Source organism: Balaenoptera borealis (genome assembly GCF_965194805.1).
Source record: "Balaenoptera borealis genome assembly, chromosome: 5".
In the NCBI taxonomy this organism is placed as follows: Eukaryota; Metazoa; Chordata; class Mammalia; order Artiodactyla; family Balaenopteridae; genus Balaenoptera; species Balaenoptera borealis.
Window position 1 is genome coordinate 113,538,444 of NC_138862.1, and position 17,873 is coordinate 113,556,316.

General features: G+C 39.2%; 2 long non-coding RNA genes across 2 annotated transcripts in view; one reads left to right on the forward strand and one right to left on the reverse strand.

Annotated features, from left to right (window-relative positions):
- The window catches only part of LOC309629968, an 820,276-nt gene that overhangs the window by 677,150 nt on the left and 125,253 nt on the right, over positions 1–17,873 (forward strand). The gene's annotated exons all lie outside the window — the stretch shown is intronic.
- Positions 10,617–17,873, reverse strand: part of LOC309629938 — a 60,214-nt gene continuing 52,957 nt past the window's right edge. Inside the window, exons 5-6 of the long non-coding RNA XR_014245302.1 lie at positions 12,659–17,861; positions 10,617–12,249 (exon numbers count right to left, since the gene is read on the reverse strand). This is a non-coding gene — a long non-coding RNA (uncharacterized lncRNA). The remainder of the gene's footprint in view (positions 12,250–12,658; positions 17,862–17,873) is intronic.

Here is a 17,873-nt window from a genome sequence, read left to right on the forward strand (position 1 = left end):
CACAACTAGTAATTGATAGAACAGGAATTCTAATCTATATCTACTTCTGTGTTAGAAATAAAATATTGTGTATAGTATTAAAGACATGATTTTTTAATTTGCAAATGACAAAAACTTAAACCAGATTAAGCAAAAAAATGAAAAACAAAAAAAAACCAAAAAAAAAAAAAAACCCCACTAAAATGGGAGGGAAGTGATTATTGGCTGCATATTCCAAATGTGGGAAAGGAAAGGCAGGAGCTGGACTGGTCAGCAGCTCCAGGGGCTCGCACACTGTCCGCTCTCACCCTCTTCAGGTTTCTTCCTCACATCTCTCTGCAGGTGGGCTACGTTCCCTCAGACAGGCTTTTCTGAGAAGGAGATCTGGCTGCCAAAAGCTCCTGATTCATACTTTACTCACCTGTGTCCAAACCCCTTTGGACACAACAAACTCTCATCCGCAACCCCAGCTGCAGTCATAGAAGGATTTTTCCTGGCTGGATTGAGTCACAGGTCTACCCCTAGACTTAGCACTGTGTTTGGAGGTGCAGGGTGCGATGACTGGACCAGCCTCAGACAGGGACCTGCCCCAGCAGTCACTGTAGCCAAGGAGTTGATTAGGATGAGGCTCTCATTACAATTACATGGGCTGGGGAGCAGGGAGAAGGAGGAATAATGCTATTCCCCAAAGAAGAGGCAAAACAATTAATGATAATGATCACTAAATTGCAATAATTATTTAGCATATTAATTTCAAAATGTTCTCAAGTGGTCAATTTACTTGTTCCTTCTCCAACGTTCAAAAATTATTTTTTCTTTTCCATTAAACAACCATGATCCGTTTATTTGATTAAGAGCAATTCTGCCTTGAGAAGCATCATAATCTCTATTTGCATTGTTTCTGAGTGTTCTGACAATCAGTGCTGGATTTGTAATGTGAATCAAATCTTCTTATATTCATCCATAGTACAAACACATACATAATATAAAATTGTCACTGAAAATAGAAATGGTGAAAATAAATTCTTTCAGGAATGAATTTTATCAATACGTGGGAAGACAAAAATAAGAAGCAACAAGAAAGACTACAGATTTTAAAAAATCAAGTTGCTTTATTTGTTTTAGAAAATTATATTGCCTATAGGTCCTTAAGAACATGACTTTAGTCAAAGCTGAAGGAAGAGAACTTTATCTTGGACAAGAAATCCTTCTCAGACAAGGGTTAATTTTTCTGCAGAGAGGAAAAGGTATTTATTTGATTCCACCTTCTGACCCTGGTAATATTACTAGCTTAGCAGCGTAAGCTGTGTCATCAGGTGTGTGTGTGCAAGAGGCTGAAAAACATAAGTATGTTGAACATAACAGCGTAGTCAGATTAGAAGTGTGAGACATATTCTCATTTTTACCTTTCCTCTTTACCTAGGGGCCTGAAAGTTTGATCATGTACAATACGGATATCTTTGCAGGAGAGCAGTAATGGAAGGATTCATAGAAAAACAGTGTAATTCGGTGAAATGAACACACAGTTTTGGGAGATTGACTCAGACCCTCAGGTACTTCATCTCTCTGAGCTGTGGTTCCACTTGTTTGAAATAAAGATGAATCTAATAATAACCAACTTACAGGATTATTATAAAGAATAAAATAACTATTTTAAAAGTATTTTAAGTTGCAAAGTACAAAACACTCCAAGAGTTATGGAATGAATGAATATTGTCAGACGGCACTGATGATATGAATCTTCTCCCCATCAGACTTAAGAAATACAGGGCACCATTTTTTCCCATTAATAAGTGATAAGAGTGTCCTGAACAAATTAATGCTGTTAATGAGATCCTAGAAGTCTTGTTTAATCTATTTAAAGAAATAAATTCATCATTTTTTTGAATGATGAAACAAATTACAAGTTTCAAATGAGTCATCCTTTATGAAAACTGATCAAATCAGGCTCTACCATCCTAAATGAAAAATTAACCTTGTTAGCAAATTCTAGTTACTAAATATAACTGCAAGTCATAAAATTAAATTTCAAAAAAACAATAGTGATATAATTATTTTGGTCATGTTTTTTAAAAGTCTATATCCTATACATATAGAACTATTTATAATAAATGATATGCAGTCTAGGTTTTCCATAAAAGTATAAGGAGGGCATGAATGAGTGAGGGTATAAATGAAAGAAGACTGGCCATGAGTTGATAATCGTTGATGTAAAGGGGTTCATTCTCTGCACATTTCTATGTTTGCAAATTTCTACATTTTAAAAAATGTAATTAACATTCAAGGATCACATTTCCTCAAATTTGAAATGGCTAAGTTTATATGTGTGTATATTACTTTGTGTTAAATAAATGATTTAAGTAAATTTTTACAGGCACCACTTTCCCAGGAAATTGACATCATAGATAATTTTACATAGGCTGAAATATCTGGCAATAATCTTACTGTGTATTATAATAAATTAAATATTTATATGCATATATATATGTGTGTACGTATATATATATGTATATATATATATATATATACACGTACACATATGTATTTTCTTAAAGAAAGAGAGAAAGAGAATAGAAATCATTAAACAAGCAGCCTTCATGACACCCCAGGCCTTAGTTCCGCCAGCATTTTGTAACTCTATGGAACACGTTTATACTTTGGCCTCTAGAAAGACTTGTGCTAGTTATACCTCTGCTGGAGTAGCTAACTCCTTTCTCCAAGCTGGCCTTCCAAACAGTACACACTGTGTATGGGAGGATAAGTAGGAAGGTGTTTCCATATCAGTCCAGCAGAACTGCCACCTGTCCTCTTTGCCACCAGGGACATTTCTTCTTACTTTCCATATTTTTTCCTCTCCTTCTACAATCTACCTCAGCATACAGAAAGATTCCTGACTGCAGCTTTGCCATGTGTGGTGTTCCTACTTTTGAGACAATTCCATACAGCAAATGTGTGGAACACCCATAGCAGTTCAGGCACTGAGCCATATGTGTGGGTAACAGTGAAACACAAGAGGGGCAGATGCCATCCCTACCCCCAGAGTGCTTTCTCTCAGGAAATGTCATTTTAAATGTACTGAGTATTAAAAAGGTGAAGTGCAGGGAGCTACGGGAGCATAAAGCAAAACTGAAGCCCTGCCATGTGTTGGACTACCGGGATTGGGTTGGGCCCAAAGAATCCCATGACAAACCTTCTGGATTTGTACACTTAGTAAACAGTTCTGTCTGTGATACACCACACTTTAAGTTGCACTATTTCTTTTTTTTTTTTTTTAAATCCATGTTCTCTCAGTACTGTCTATAAATATACCCCCTTTTAATTAATTAATTAATTAATTAATTATTTTTGGCTGTGTTGGGTCTTCGTTTCTGTGCGAGGGCTTTCTCCATTTGCGGCAAGTGGGGGCCACTCTTCATCGTGGTGCGCGGGCCTCTCACTATCGCGGCCTCTCTTGTTGCGGAGCACATGCTCCAGACGCGCAGGCTCAGTAATTGTGGCTCACGGGCCTAGTTGCTCCGCGGCATGTGGGATCTTCCCAGACCAGGGCTCGAACCCGTGTCCCCTGCACTGGCAGGCAGATTCTCAATGACACTGCGCCACCACGGAAGCCCTGCACTATTTCTTATGAAGAAAACTTTTCAAATTATTCACTGATTTTTTAATTTCATTGATGATTAAAATAAATTAATGCAGTTTTTGAGTATGCAGCAGTATGAACTGATATTTGGGGCTTTGGTGCTTCTGGATATTGCATTCTGAGGGTCTGAGCTTCTGTCCAAAGCATGCTACTTACACTTTTCAGGAAATTTGGGGGCTCCATCTAGCCTAGCCTTATCCTTCCAGGTTGGACTCTGCATCTGTGATTGCATAATGCCTATATGTAGTCTCTCAGTGCACTTATTATACAATTGTATTAGTCTGAACTCTTGGAGGTTCAAGGAAGCAATTCAGTAGGGATGGCTGAATATCAGTGATCAAATGATGTCATGATGATTTGGTCACACTTCATCTGTTATTATAGTTCCCTCTGTCTGTTCTTATTCTTAGGCTAGCCCTAAGAATGGGAGGCTGCTAGTTGTCTCAAATTTGAAATCCAAAAAGAAAAGCCATCTTGTTTCACTCAGTATTTACACATCAGATTTTATGAAAGCGCCCTGATTGGAATTGTTTGACTCATGTTCTTACCCTTGAACCAATCTGAGTTCCATGAAGTAAACTTGGAGTGATGGAGGAGTTGTTTCTCAAAGGCACATTTAGTGTATAGACAAAAGTGTAAGTATTTTATGAATATTTTTTAATAGATCTTTATTGGAGTATAACTGCTTCACAATACTGTGTCAGTTTCTGTTCTACAACAAAATGAATCGGCCGTATGCATACATATATCCCCATATCCCCTCCCTCTTGAGTCTCCCTCCCACCCTCCCTACCCCACCCCACCCTACCCCACCCCTCTAGGTCATCGCAAAGCACTGAGCTGATCTCCCTGTGCCATGCGGCTGCTTCCCACTAGCTATCTATTTTACATTCGGTAGTGTGTATATATCGATGCCCCTCTCTCATTTCGCCCCAGCTTCCCCCTCCCCCGACCCCGTGTCCTCAAATCCATTCTCTATGTCTACATCTTTATTACTGTCCTGCCCTTAGGTTCTCAGTACCTTTTTTTTTTTTTTAGATTCCGTATATGTGTGTTAGCATACAGTATTTGTTTTTCTCTTTCTGACTTACTTCACTCTGTATGACAGACTCTAGGTCCATCCACCTCACTACAAATAACTCAATTTCGTTTCTTCTTATGGCTGAGTAATATTCCAGTGTATATATGTGCCACATCTTCTTTATCCGTTCATCTGTTGATGGACATTTAGGTTGCTTCCATGTCCTGGCTATTGTAAATAGTGCTGCAGTGAACATTGTGGAACATGGCTCTTTTTGAATTTTCTCAGTAGTGGGATTGCTGGGTCATATGGTAGTTCTATTTTTATATTTTTAAGGAACCTCCATACTGTTCTCCACAGTGGTTGTATCAATTTACATTCCCACCAAAAGTGCAGGAGGGCTCCTTTATCAGCACACCCTTTCCAGCATTTATTGTTTCTAGATTTTTGATAATGGCCATTCTGACTGGTGTGAGGTGATACCTCATTGTAGTTTTGATTTGCATTTCTCGTATAATTAGTGATGTTGAGCATCTTTTCATGAGTCTCTTGGCCATCTGTATGTCTTCTTTGGTGAAACGTCTATTTAGGTCTTCCGTCCATTTTTTAATTGAATTTTTTTTTTCATATTGAGCTCCATGAGCTGTTTATATATTTTGTATATAAATATTTTTTAACTGTCTTTTTTTAAAAAATTAATTTATTTTTGGCTCCATTGTGTCTTTGTTTATGTGCGCGGGCTTTCTCTAGTTGCGGTGAGCGGGAGCTACTCTTTGTTGAGGTGCGCGGGCTTCTCATTGCAGTGGCTTCTCTTGTTGTGGAGCATGGGCTCTAGGCAGGTGGGCTTCAGTAGTTGTGGCATGTGTGCTCAGTAGTTGTGGTTTGCGGGCTCTAGAGCGCAGGCTCAGTAGTTGTGGCACATGGGCTTAGTTGCTCCGTAGCATGTGGGAACTTCCCAGACCAGGGCTCGAACCCGTGTCTGCTGCATTGGCAGGCAGATTCTTAACCACTGCACCAGCAGGGAAGTCCTGTTTATATATTTTGGAGATTAATCCTTAGTCCGTTGTTTCATTTGTAAATATTTTCTCCCATTCTGAGGGTTGTCTTTTCGTCTTGTTTATGGTTTCCTTTGCTATGCAAAAGATTTGAAGTTTCATTAGGTCCCATTTGTTTTTGTTTTTATTTCCATTACTCTAGGAGGTGGGTCAAAAAAGATCTTTCTGCTGTTTATGTCAAAGAGTGTTTTTCCTATGTTTTCCTCTAAGAGTTTTATAGTGTCTGGTTTACATTTAGGTCTTTGGAGTTTATTACATTTGGAGTTTATTTTTGTGTATGGTGTTAGATAGTGTTCTAATTTCATTCTTTTACATGTAGCTGTCCAGTTTCCCAGCACCACTTATTGAAGAGGCTGTCTTTTTTCCATTGTATGTTCTTGCCTCCTTTATCAAAGATAAGGTGACCATATGTGCGTGGGTTTATCTCTGGGCTTTCTATCCTGTACCATCGATCTATATTTCTGTTTTTGTGCCAGTACCATACTGTCTTGATTACTGTAGCTTTGTAGTATAGTTTGAAATTGGGGAGCCTGATTCCTCCAGCTCTGTTTTTCTTTCTCAAGATTGCTTTGGCTATTCGGGGTATGTTGTGTTTCCATACGAATTGTAGCATTTTTGTTCTAATTCTGTGAAGAATGCCATTGGTAGTTTGATAGGGATTGCATGGAATCTGTAGATTGCTTTGGGTAGTATAGTCATTTTCACAATGTTGATTCTTCCAATCCAAGAACATGGTATATCTCTTCATCTGTTTATGTCATCTTTGATTTCTTTCATCAGTGTTTTATAGTTTTCTGATTACAAGTCTTTTGCCTCCTTAGGTAGGTTTATTCCTAGGTATTTTATTCTTTTTGTTGTGATGGTAAATGGGATTGTTTCCTCAATTTCTCTTTCTGATTTTTTTATTGTTAGTGTATAGGAATGTGAGAGATTTCTGTGCATTAATTTTGTATTCTACAACCTTACCAAATTCATTGATTAGTTCTAGTAGTTTTCTGGTGGCATCTTTAGGATTTCTATGTATAGTATCATGTCATGTGCAAACAGTGACAGTTTTACTTCTTCCTTTCCAGTTTGCATTCCTTTCATTTCTTTTTCTTCTCTGATTATCATGACTAGGACTTCCAAAACTATGTTGAATAAGAGTGAGGAGAGTGGACATCCATGTCTTGTCCCTGATCTTAGTGGAAATGCTTTCAGTTTTTCACCATTGAGTATGATGTGTGTTGTGGGTTTGTCATATATGGCCTTTATTATGTTGAGGTAGGTTCCCTCTATGCCCATTTTCTGGAGAGTTTTTATCATAGATGGGTGTTGAATTTTGTCAAAAGCTTTTTCTGCATCTATTGAGATGATCATATGGTTCTTATGCCTTAATTTGTTAATATGGTGTATCACATTGATTGATTTGCATATATTGAAGAATCCTTGCATCCCCCGGGTTAAATCCCACTTGATCATGGTGTGTGATCCTTTAATATGTTGTTGGATTCTCTTTGCTAGTATTGTGTTCAGGATTTTTGCATCTATGTTCATCAGTGATATTGATCTATAATTTTTTTGTGTGATATCTTTTTCTGCTTTGGGTGTCTGGGTGATGGTGGCTTCATAGAATGAATTTGGGAGTGTTTGTTCTTCCGTCTGCAATTTTTTGGAAGAGTTTGAGAAGGATAGGTGTTAGCTCTTCTCTAAATGTTTGATAGAATTCGCCTGTGAAGCCATCTGGTCCTGGACTTTTGTTTGTTGGAAGATTTTTAATTACAGTTTTAATTTCACTACTTGTGGTAGGTCTGTTTATATTTTCTAACTTCCTGATTCAGTCTAGGAAAATGGTACCTTTCCAAGAATTTCTCCATTTCTTTGTGATTGTCCATTTTATTGGCATATAGTTGTTTGTAGTAGTCTCTTATGATGCTTTGTATTTTGGCAGTGTCTGTTGTAACCTCTCCTTTTTCATTTCTAATTTTATTGATTTGAGTCCTCTCCCTCTTGTTCTTGATGTGTCTGGCTAAAGGTTTATCAATTCTTCTCAAAGAACCAGCTTTTGGTTTTATTGATCTTTGCTATTGTTTTCTTTGTTTCTATTTCATTTGTTTCTGCTCTGATCTTTATGATTTCTTTCCTTCTACTATCTTTGGGTTTTCTTTGTTCTTCTTTCTCTCATTGCTTTAGGTGTAGGGTTAGATTGTTTATTTGAGATTTTTCTTGTTCCTTGAGGTGAGATTGAATTGCTATAAACTTCCCTCTTAGAACTGCTTTTGCTGCATCCCATAGGTTTTGGGTCATTGTGTTTTCATTGTCATTTGTTTCTATGTATTTTTAAAAATTTCTTCTTTGACTTCTTCAGTGATCTCTTGGTTATTTAGTAGTGCACCGTTTAGCCTCCATGTGTTTGTGGCTTTTACAGTTTTTTTTTCTGTAATTGATTTCTAATCTCATAGCGTTGTGGTCAGAAAAGATGCTTGATATGATTTCAATTTTGTAAAATTTTCTGAGGCTTTATTTGTGACTCAAGATGTGATCTGTCCTGGAGAATGTTCCATGTGCACTTGAGAAGAAAGTGCATTCTGCCACTTTCGGGTGGAATGTTCTATAAATATCAATTAAATCTATCTGGTCTATTGTGTCATTTAAAGCTTGTGTTTCCTTATATATTTTCATTTTGGATGATCTGTCCATTGGTATAAGTGGGGTGCTAAAGTCCCCTACTATTATTGTGTTACTGTCGATTTCCCCTTTCATGGTCGTTAGCATTTGCCTTATGTATTGAGGTGCTCCTATGTTGGGTGCATAAACATTTATAATTGTTATATTGTCTTCTTGGATTGATCTCTTGATCGTTATGTAGTGTCCTTCCTTATCTCTTGTAGCAGTCTATTTTAAAGTCCATTTTATCTGATATGAGTATTGCTACTGCAGCTTTCTTTTGATTTCCATTTGCATGGAGTATCTTTTTCCACCCCTTCTTGTGTCCCTAGGTCTGAAGTGGGTCTCTTGTAGACAGCATATATATGGGTCTTGTTTTTGTATGCATTCAGCCAGTTTGTGTTTTTTGGTTGGGGCATTTAATCCATTTACATTCAAGGTTATTATCGATATGTATGTTCCTATTACCGTTTTGTTAATTGTTTGGGGTTTGTTTTTGTGGGTCTTTTTCTTCTCTTGTGTTTGCTGCCTAGAGAGAAGTTCCTTTAGCATTTGTTGTAAAGCTGGTTTGGTGGTGCTGAATTCTCTTAGCTTTTGCTTGTCTGAAAAGCTTTTGATTTCTCCGTCAAATCTGAATGAGATCCTTGCTGGGTAGAGTAATCTTGGTTGTAGGTTTTTCTCTTTCATCACTTAAGTATATCCTGCCACTCCCTTCTGGCCTGCAGAGTTTCTGCTGAAAAATCGACTGATAACCTTACGGGGATTCCTTTGTATGTTATTTTTTTTTTCCCTTGCTGCTTTTAATATTTTTTCTTTGAATTTAATTTTTATTTGATTAATATGTGTGTTGGTGTGTTTCTCCTACGATTTACCCTGTATGGGACTCTCTGTGCTTCCTGGACTTGGGTGACTATTCCCTTTTCCATGTTAGGGAAGTTTTCCACTATAATCTCTTCAAATATTTTCATACCTTTTCTTTTTCTCTTTTTCTTCTGGGAACCCTATAATTTGAATGTTGGTGTGTTTAGTGTTGTCCCAGAGGTCTCTGAGATTGTCTTCAATTCTTTTCATTCTTTTTTCTTTATTCTGCTCCTCAGCAGTTATTTCCACCATTTTGTCTTCGAGCTCACATATTCGTTCTTCTGCCTCAGTTATTCTTTACTGATTCCTTCTAGTGTATTTTTCATTTCAGTTATTGTGTTGTTCATCTCTGTTTGTTTGTTCTTCTAGATCTGTGTTAAACATTTCTTGTATTTTCTCGATCCATCCCTCCATTCTATTTCTGAGATTCTGGATCATCTTTACTATCATTACTCTGAATTCTTTTTCAGGTAGATTGCCTATTTCCTCTTCATTTATTTGGTCTTATAGGTTTTTACCTGGCTCCTTCACCTGGGACATATTTTTTTGTCATCTCATTTTTTTTTTGCTTTTTTTTTATGAGTGGGATTGTATTCCTGTCTTACTGGTTGTTTGGCCTGAGGCTTCCAACACTGCAGTTTTTAGGCTGTTGGGTAGAGCTGGGTCTTGACAGTGAGATGAGGACCTCTGGTAGACCTCACTCTGATGAATATTCTCTGGGGTCTGAGATTCTCTGTTAATTCAGTGGTTTGGACTCAGAACTTCCACCACAGGAGCTTCAGCCCAACCCCCAGCTCCTGAACCAAGAACCTTCAAGCCACATGGGGTGGCCAAAAAAAGAAAAAGGAGAAGTATAACAAAGTAAAAAATAAAAATATATGTATAAAAATAAAAATATAGATGAAACAACAACTGGAAGGTAAAACAGAACCACAGTACTAAAAGAGAAGAGAAAAAAAAAAAAGGTGGAAAAGGCCTTGGCTGTGGAGGGTGGGGCCTAAGCAGGGGTGAAGTTTGGGCAGTGGGCAAGGCCTATGCTTAGGACCCATAGGGCTGGAAAAGGCCAGGGGGATGGGGGGATGGGGGTGCTTAGGCTCAACAGAACAGAAGGGGCCCAGGCATGCCTCTCCCCTCTGGTCTCAGAGGGCGGGGGACCCCACCTGGGAGCCCAGCAGGCCTCCTAGGCACAAGTGGGCGGGGAAGATGCCCTCTGCTCCTCTCCTGCTCCTCCTGTCCTGGAGGCCCCCTCCTGCCTGCCTCCCCTGATCTCCCTGGCCTCCCTCCTGTGCCCCCAGGACCCACACAGCCTGGAGGGGGCTTTGGAGGGCGTGGAACTGGCCTGGGAGCTCAGCAGCCTCCCCCTCACCCCCCAACCTGGGCCCCAGTGGGCGGGGCAAATGCCCTCTGCTCCTTTCCCCCTCCTCTGGTCCTGGAGGGCCCCTCCCACCTACCTCTCCTGTTCTCTCCCAGCCTCCCTCCTATGCCCCCAGGACCAACCTGGCCCAGAGAGGACATCTGAGGGTGTAGGACCTGGCCCAAGAGCCGGGCAGACTTCCCTGGCCGATTGGGCAGGGGAAACACTGGGCCTCTTCCCCCCCTGATCTGAGCCCCTGAGGGTCCTTCCAGGAGTGGGAACCCCTCCCCCCTCTCAGCCACCCCTCAGGGGCACCGATCCTGTCTGGCCTCCACTTCTCCTCCCCACTCAGTCCCCCCACGTCCTACCAGTTCGCTTAGGGGTTCTTCCCGTCTCCTTGGCCGTCAGGGTCCCCCACCAGCATCCAGCAGGTGCCGTAGTTGTGGGGAGACATGAACTCTGCGTCTGTTCATGAATATTTGACTGTGTCCATCTCCTCTAATGGACTACATGCTAGAACGAAGGCTGTGTCTTATTAATCTCTATATATTCAGTATTAGTAAAGGAACTCACCCCTAGTAGGCATTCAGTAAATGCTGACTGAATAAACATAATGTAAAATAATGTGAATAACCATCTAGGAAGAGAAGAGGGAGAGGAGGATAGACTGCTGAAATAAATTCTGAAGCACATCAGAGTGTATGAGTACAGGGGCTGCCAAGGCCAGACAATGTGTAGAGGATCAGAAGTGTCAAGAAGTAGCTCTTAACCTTTAAATCACTTTGAAATGTTTCTAAAAGGATACACTGCCTTATTACTCAGCTGACATCAGTCACAGATAGGCTTCATTTAAATCCTTCTCTCTTTTTAATAACAGATAAGAATGCTCATGGGATGACTAAAATTGTACCACATCCCTGTAGTTTTGTGTTAACTCTGCCACTGAATCACTGAAAGTTCTAGTATGGGATGCATTAGGGACTTGGGGCCCAAGGTACCAGCCGTAAAACCAGAAGGCTTGCTGACCTCAACTTAATTTTCAGTAACTTTGATGGTGAAAGTGTTCAAAGGCAGATAATTCTATGCCATTTGTATTATATCCTGATGTTAAATGTTTACATAACTGAATTATTATTTTTCCTAAATGACGAACTAGAGTCTGGATGAATATATCATATTGCATTGGGGGCAGTGGTGATAGTTCAAAATGGTCCAGCAATTATAAACAGGACCACATCAAAATAAACCAAGGAAAACAGAGTTTTAAGAAAGGGAGGATGTGATTAAATCATCAAGTGCTCAGACAGGTTGAGGAGGCTGTAGCAGCACATTGGAGAACTGTCTATTACTGGGGACCTTTAAGACATCAAGGGCAGTTGAGACAGGAGCAAGTCAGATGATAAGAGAGAGGTTATTGATGCAAAGTAGCCCAGGGTGGCTTTTTCAAGATATCTAGTAGTAAAGAAGGTAAAGGAAGCTGCAAGACAGTGGAGAAGAGAAAATGGTGGTGTTCTGTTTGTCTGTTTGCTTTCATTTGCTCTTATAAATAAGGAAGCGTTGATGGTGTCTGCAGGTAGAACGGAAGGGGCCAGTCAAGAGAGAGTTGATTATTTCGGGAAAAAGGAGCTGTTTCATGGAGGAAGATCCTGGAGAAGGTGAAAGATGATGTGTTAAACAGCATAGCTGGGGGGCTTCCCTGGTGGCGCAGTGGTTGAGAATCTGCCTGCTAATGCAGGGGACACGGGTTCGAGCCCTGGTCTGGGAAGATCCCACATGCCACGGAGCAGCTGGGCCCGTGAGCCACAACTACTGAGCCTGCGCGTCTGGAGCCTGTGCCCCGCGACGGGAGGGGCCGCGATAGTGAAAGGCCCGCGCACCGCGATGAAGAGCGGTCCCCGCACCGCGATGAAGAGTGGCCCCCACTTGCCTCAACTAGAGAAAGCCCTCGCATGAACCGAAGACCCAACACAGCCAAAAATAAAATAAAAAATAAATAAATAAAGTAGCTATAAAAAAGAAAAGTGCTTTTTAAAAAAAAAAAAAAAAAGATTGCCATCATCTTAAAAAAAAAAAAAAAAAAAAAACAGCATAGCTGGACAGGTTACTGTAGGTAAGGAAGAAAAGCCGAAGGCCTGAGGAATGTATTTTTTATAATTAGATCATTTTTATTTTCAAAAGATGCAATAGTCAGATAATTTCTATACCCAAATAATTCAGTCAGTGCTAAACAACCATTTTTCACATTTGCTTTTCTTATTTAAAAAAAAAAGAAAAAGCTGAGCTTACAATGGAAAAATTCAATAATAAAAATGGTTCCTCTACTTAGGACATCATAAAATAAAAAGGGTAATGTAAATATACAATACACAAATATGGAAGAATTAAACATACTAAAACATTGGGAAAACAAAATAATCAGATTATTTAAAAATAGAATAATTCATAATATTCAGAGTCATTGCCCCAAGAAACAAAATACAATATAAAATTAAAGTACATGAATACAAAGGACATTCATAAATACCTATATTTGTTAGTTATTGTGCTGTCAGGGCTAAAACATTTAAAAGAACTTAGTGTCTTTCTTTAAGAGAGCGAACCCTATGCACAAAAAAAATGTGGAAAAGCAGAAAAAAAGCCTTTTATTAATGCATTATAAGGAAACATCCTATATATACCAATAAAAAAGTAGCGATGGTGGGGAAAGGAAAGGCATTGATTATTCAACTTGGGGAGGTACATCAGTTCTTTTAGATTTGTTGAGATTTTTTTAAATTAACTTATTCAGAGCACTAATGCAAATGTCCTTTACAATCCAAAGGTTAAATAACCAAAACCAAAAATGAGGGTAGTAATTTGACTTTAACCCTTATTATAATGAAGCACAAGTAAATTTAAGGCAGTTCTCTGAGAACCAACAAAATATGAAACCGTCCCTAGAACAGATAATGCATAACTACTTATGGCAGTTCTCTCTATTTTTATTCCTGTGTTGGGAAAGGTTTTGGTTATATAACATAATAAAAATAAGTCAGACAGACATGATCATGTTAAAGTGAGAGCATGAGCTAATCAGTCAAAAATGCACTATAGTTATTTTCAAACTGGCTCCACACCTGGAAGCGAACTTAGTCATCATCCGCATCTTGCCATCACTGAGAATTTTTGAGTGATTGCCTCAGACAGGAGCTGCAGGATTTCAAAAGACCCAGATCCAGACTGATAAACTGCTGAACTCTACTATTTGATAAAGCATTCAGCATTATTTAGATCCATTTAACTTGGGGAAACTACTTAAGATTCACTGTGACTGAATCATACCCATTCCAAAATGTTGCTGAATGCATTAAACAAATAAATTCTTAGAATTAATATGGGCCCTTGTGATTACTGCCAGGCCCTGTATTAGGTTCCCCCTGCCTTACCAGCCTGGAGATCAAGTGAGGTCACATGACAAAAATTCCCTCCTAACAAGTCCCTCTTCAGTATTTCAGGTAGTCCTCAGGACAACACTCCATGTGTCCCCAAACAGATCAGCTCACGCTCTTCCAGTGCAGCCTCTAAGTGATGCCTGGCACCCACAAAGCCATCTGGGGGACACTGGTCACCACAGCCCAGGCCCTCCATGAGATGGCAAAATGTCCCTGCCTTCCCTTCAGCCCTCTGACCTCAGAGGTGCACAGCTCCTTCCTTGTTCACCAAGGAGAGAGTCTCTTTTCTGCCTCACTCTATGTTGAGGGTGAATATGTAATTTATTTTCTTAGCTTGAACAGTTTTGAGAGTGAGAGGGGGCTCTAATTAACAGTTACCCCAAGACAGAAGAATAGACTTGACCTATCCCAAGCAAACCAGGACATAGTCAACAAATATATGGTTCCTGTCTCATCCAGGGCACTCAGGCAATGGGCCTACCTCCTGGTTCTTCACCAGTCCTTGAGTTAAAACAGCTCTTTCAGTTCCTTCCTTTTCTTCACAGGCCTCCGACTTAGTCTCCAGGGCTGGCTGCGGGGGCGACCCATGTGGTCCTCTCTATTGTCCACCAGGCTCTCTCCAGCTGCCTACACAGCAAGGTCCACTTCACAGATCCTCCCTCCCCCAAGACACACCCAGGCCAAGATGGCCAAAATAAATCCAAAACTGAGACACCACTGGGTGGCAAGCCCAGTCTAAGCTCAGTAATCAACACATTATCCCAACGGGGAAAAGAAAAAACAAAAAAGGAGAGAAAATAACCTTTTCATTGCCAAGGCCAGTTAATATGTTTGCCTATTATGAATTATAGAAAAAACTCTTGATTATTTCCCATCTCTTTGTCATTAAATATTGATAATTGCATCTGCCCCGTTTCTGAAAAATTTTATAATGAAGCAAAATTAGTGAAATGATGGCTATATGGCATTACTGAGCCCTGGGAAAGGGAATTACATTAGTGGTAATAATAATGTTGTCTTCGAAAGAGTAGGAAATAACAATTTCCTACCAGAAAAGCATCCATGAAATTTCTTTAATATTGATTATTTAAAATGAATATATCAACCACATTTATTAACATTTACTGACAGTGGGTAATCCATAAAAAACTGATGATCACAGTCTAATAGTTAAGCGTATAGTCCACAAGAGACTCCCACATCTCTGAACAGAGTTTTTTAATAATGGAGTACACAACAATATTCTGAAGCAGAAAGCTTTAGGGACAGATCATGACCCAATTATATGTACAACTTATATAGAAAATAGTTTTAGTGGAGACCTTAACAAAGATATTACCTTGCTTTCATTTTGCATTCTAAATAAGACCATGACATTTGGTTAAACATTAAATAATCAGACTACTAAATTTAGGTTTGTTCCATTAATCTAGATTGTTCCTAAGGAACAGAGAAAACTATGACATTAGGCAAACATAAAGCACAGGACTTTGCACATTTTGGTTGCACAGTGGACGTGTGTTGAGTTGATAACCTTGAAGTGTCCCCAACCAGACAGGCAATGGTTTCTCTTAAGATAGGATCCTGATTTTAGGCTAAAAACTAAGGATTTCATTTCTGAGAATGGAGGAGTCATGCAATTTCTCAGGCTGCTTTTCTAGGCTCAGTAAGAAGTTTCACAGGGAAGGAGTGCAACTCTGAAGTGGGGGAGAGGCGGGGCAAGTGATAACATGAAGTCTGTGAATAATAGAACAATTCAGCTTGAATCCAAATCAGGATGACATGCTGCAAAATCGGAGCTCTTAATAAGAGCTTCTATGAGGTCACTGGAGGGGCAGTGTTATCAGGCAGGATACATTAGACCCATGCCAAAATAGTTTCTCCTCCTCTTCATAACTTTCCTGACTTTCTTCACGCCTGAAATTCCACCATTAGAGTGTCACTCTTTTAGGTCATGAAGTCTTTTTGGTCTTCTAGAATCTCCCATCAAAATGAAAACCACCCCTGGGAAGATTAGATATTTAATCCAGTATTTCCAAAAATATATAGTTCTAGTCTCTCAACATGTTTCATGGGGTGGGGGGGGGAAACTCTGTGGTCAAAGAAATTTGGTAAATGCTCCGTACTTTGTTAACTCTTTAAACTTCACAATGCCAAAAAAAAAACCATATTAAAGGCCCCAAAATATATTGCAGAAAAAATATATATAACTGTTTTATCCAGTATTTGCAAAATTATTTTGACTAGAAAATAATTTGGAATACTTTTTAACATTCAGAATACTGTACTGTCAACTCACAATGAATCATAAGGGTCTGGAAACAGGGACAATGTCATCAGCAGCGAGGGAACCAGGAATAGTTACTGGGTGACTAGACCCATTGTCATTGCAGATATTCATTGGATATTATTGAATAATATCAACGGCGTCAGTGTTTTTCTAAATTTTTTTTTAGCCCCGTAGAAAAGTATTTATCGTGGCTCATATATTTAAGAATTTGTCATATGCATTATTAGAGAAATAAGATAGGCCCCATGTGAAAAGTTAATGAATAATGGCCTAGTATTAATTATACGATTTGTGTGTAAAATGTAAATTCAGAGAGAAAGAACACATTTCTCTACATGATGCTCCACTTACACCAATATGCAGCCACCCACCTATTTTTCCCTGTTTGAATATTCCATTCCATTCCTTTCTGACTTTGGCTACAGGTTTCATGCAGAGTAGATCTGCTCTAGACAGCATGTTCAAAGTGCATTTGTAACTAGAAAATGCTTTCTTTCAGCAGGTGTTCAGGGTGCTGGGGTTTGCCATGGGTACCTTAACAAATCCATTACTTTTCTTGCCCGGAAGCATTCCAGTGGAAGAAATTGTGGCTATTACTCTGTGGTAAATTGCACCCAAAACTCAGAATCACGGAATAATGTCTCTTGCCTTAAATCCTATATTATCGAAGGTTCTGAATGTATGAGGTACCTATTCACTTAAGCTGTATTGTATTGCATACCTACTATGTGTTAGACATGGTGCTTTCACATATGCAAATTGTGCGCATAATCAAGTCATACTAGTAAACACATTTTACAAATTCTGGCTAAAATATACCCAAGGTTTATTTCCCAGCTTGCCTTTGTCTTCTAGTCAAGCCTAAATAATGAGTTCTTTTTGTTTTGATTATATTGAATGGGCTTGACACTGGACGTTTTTTTGCCATTGGTCATAGAGTTACGGACTTCTAGAGCTGCTTCCAAGGTTGCAGTCGGAGTGGGGAGAGGAAGAACCAAAAAACAAGTCTTGGGGCCTCCTTCCCGACACTAACCAAAACCCCCTTGTTTTGATCCTTTTTAAAAACTGGTTTTTTTTCTTTTTAAATAAGATTTCATTTGAGAAAGTCCATAAACATTTGGTATAAACCTTGATAACTCAGGAAGAACAATCTAGTATTTCTCATAAGGTGGTCCACGGCCCTGCATGGATTACTTGCAGGTGCACCTGGGATGCTTGTTTAAAAAAGCTGAACCTGAGGTCTCTCCTTACTCCCCAGACCTGCTGAAACACATTCCCTGAGAACTGGTCCTGTTCATATATGTTTTAAACAGGAATTATTATGCACACTAAATTTAATAATTTGTGTATGAACTTTATTTCATGTACAAAGGAATATGTGTAACATATGTACATTAAGGACTAATACCCCATTTGCCCACTACCCAACTTAATAGAAGATGACCAGTTCCTTTGAGGCCTACCATATGTCCCTCCAAAACTGCATCCTCCTCTTTCCTCACTCCCTAAGTAGCCATTATAATGAATTATGTGTGAATTATTCTCTTGCTTTTCTTTACAGTTTTACTCTATGTGATTGCATGTAATCTTAAACAATGT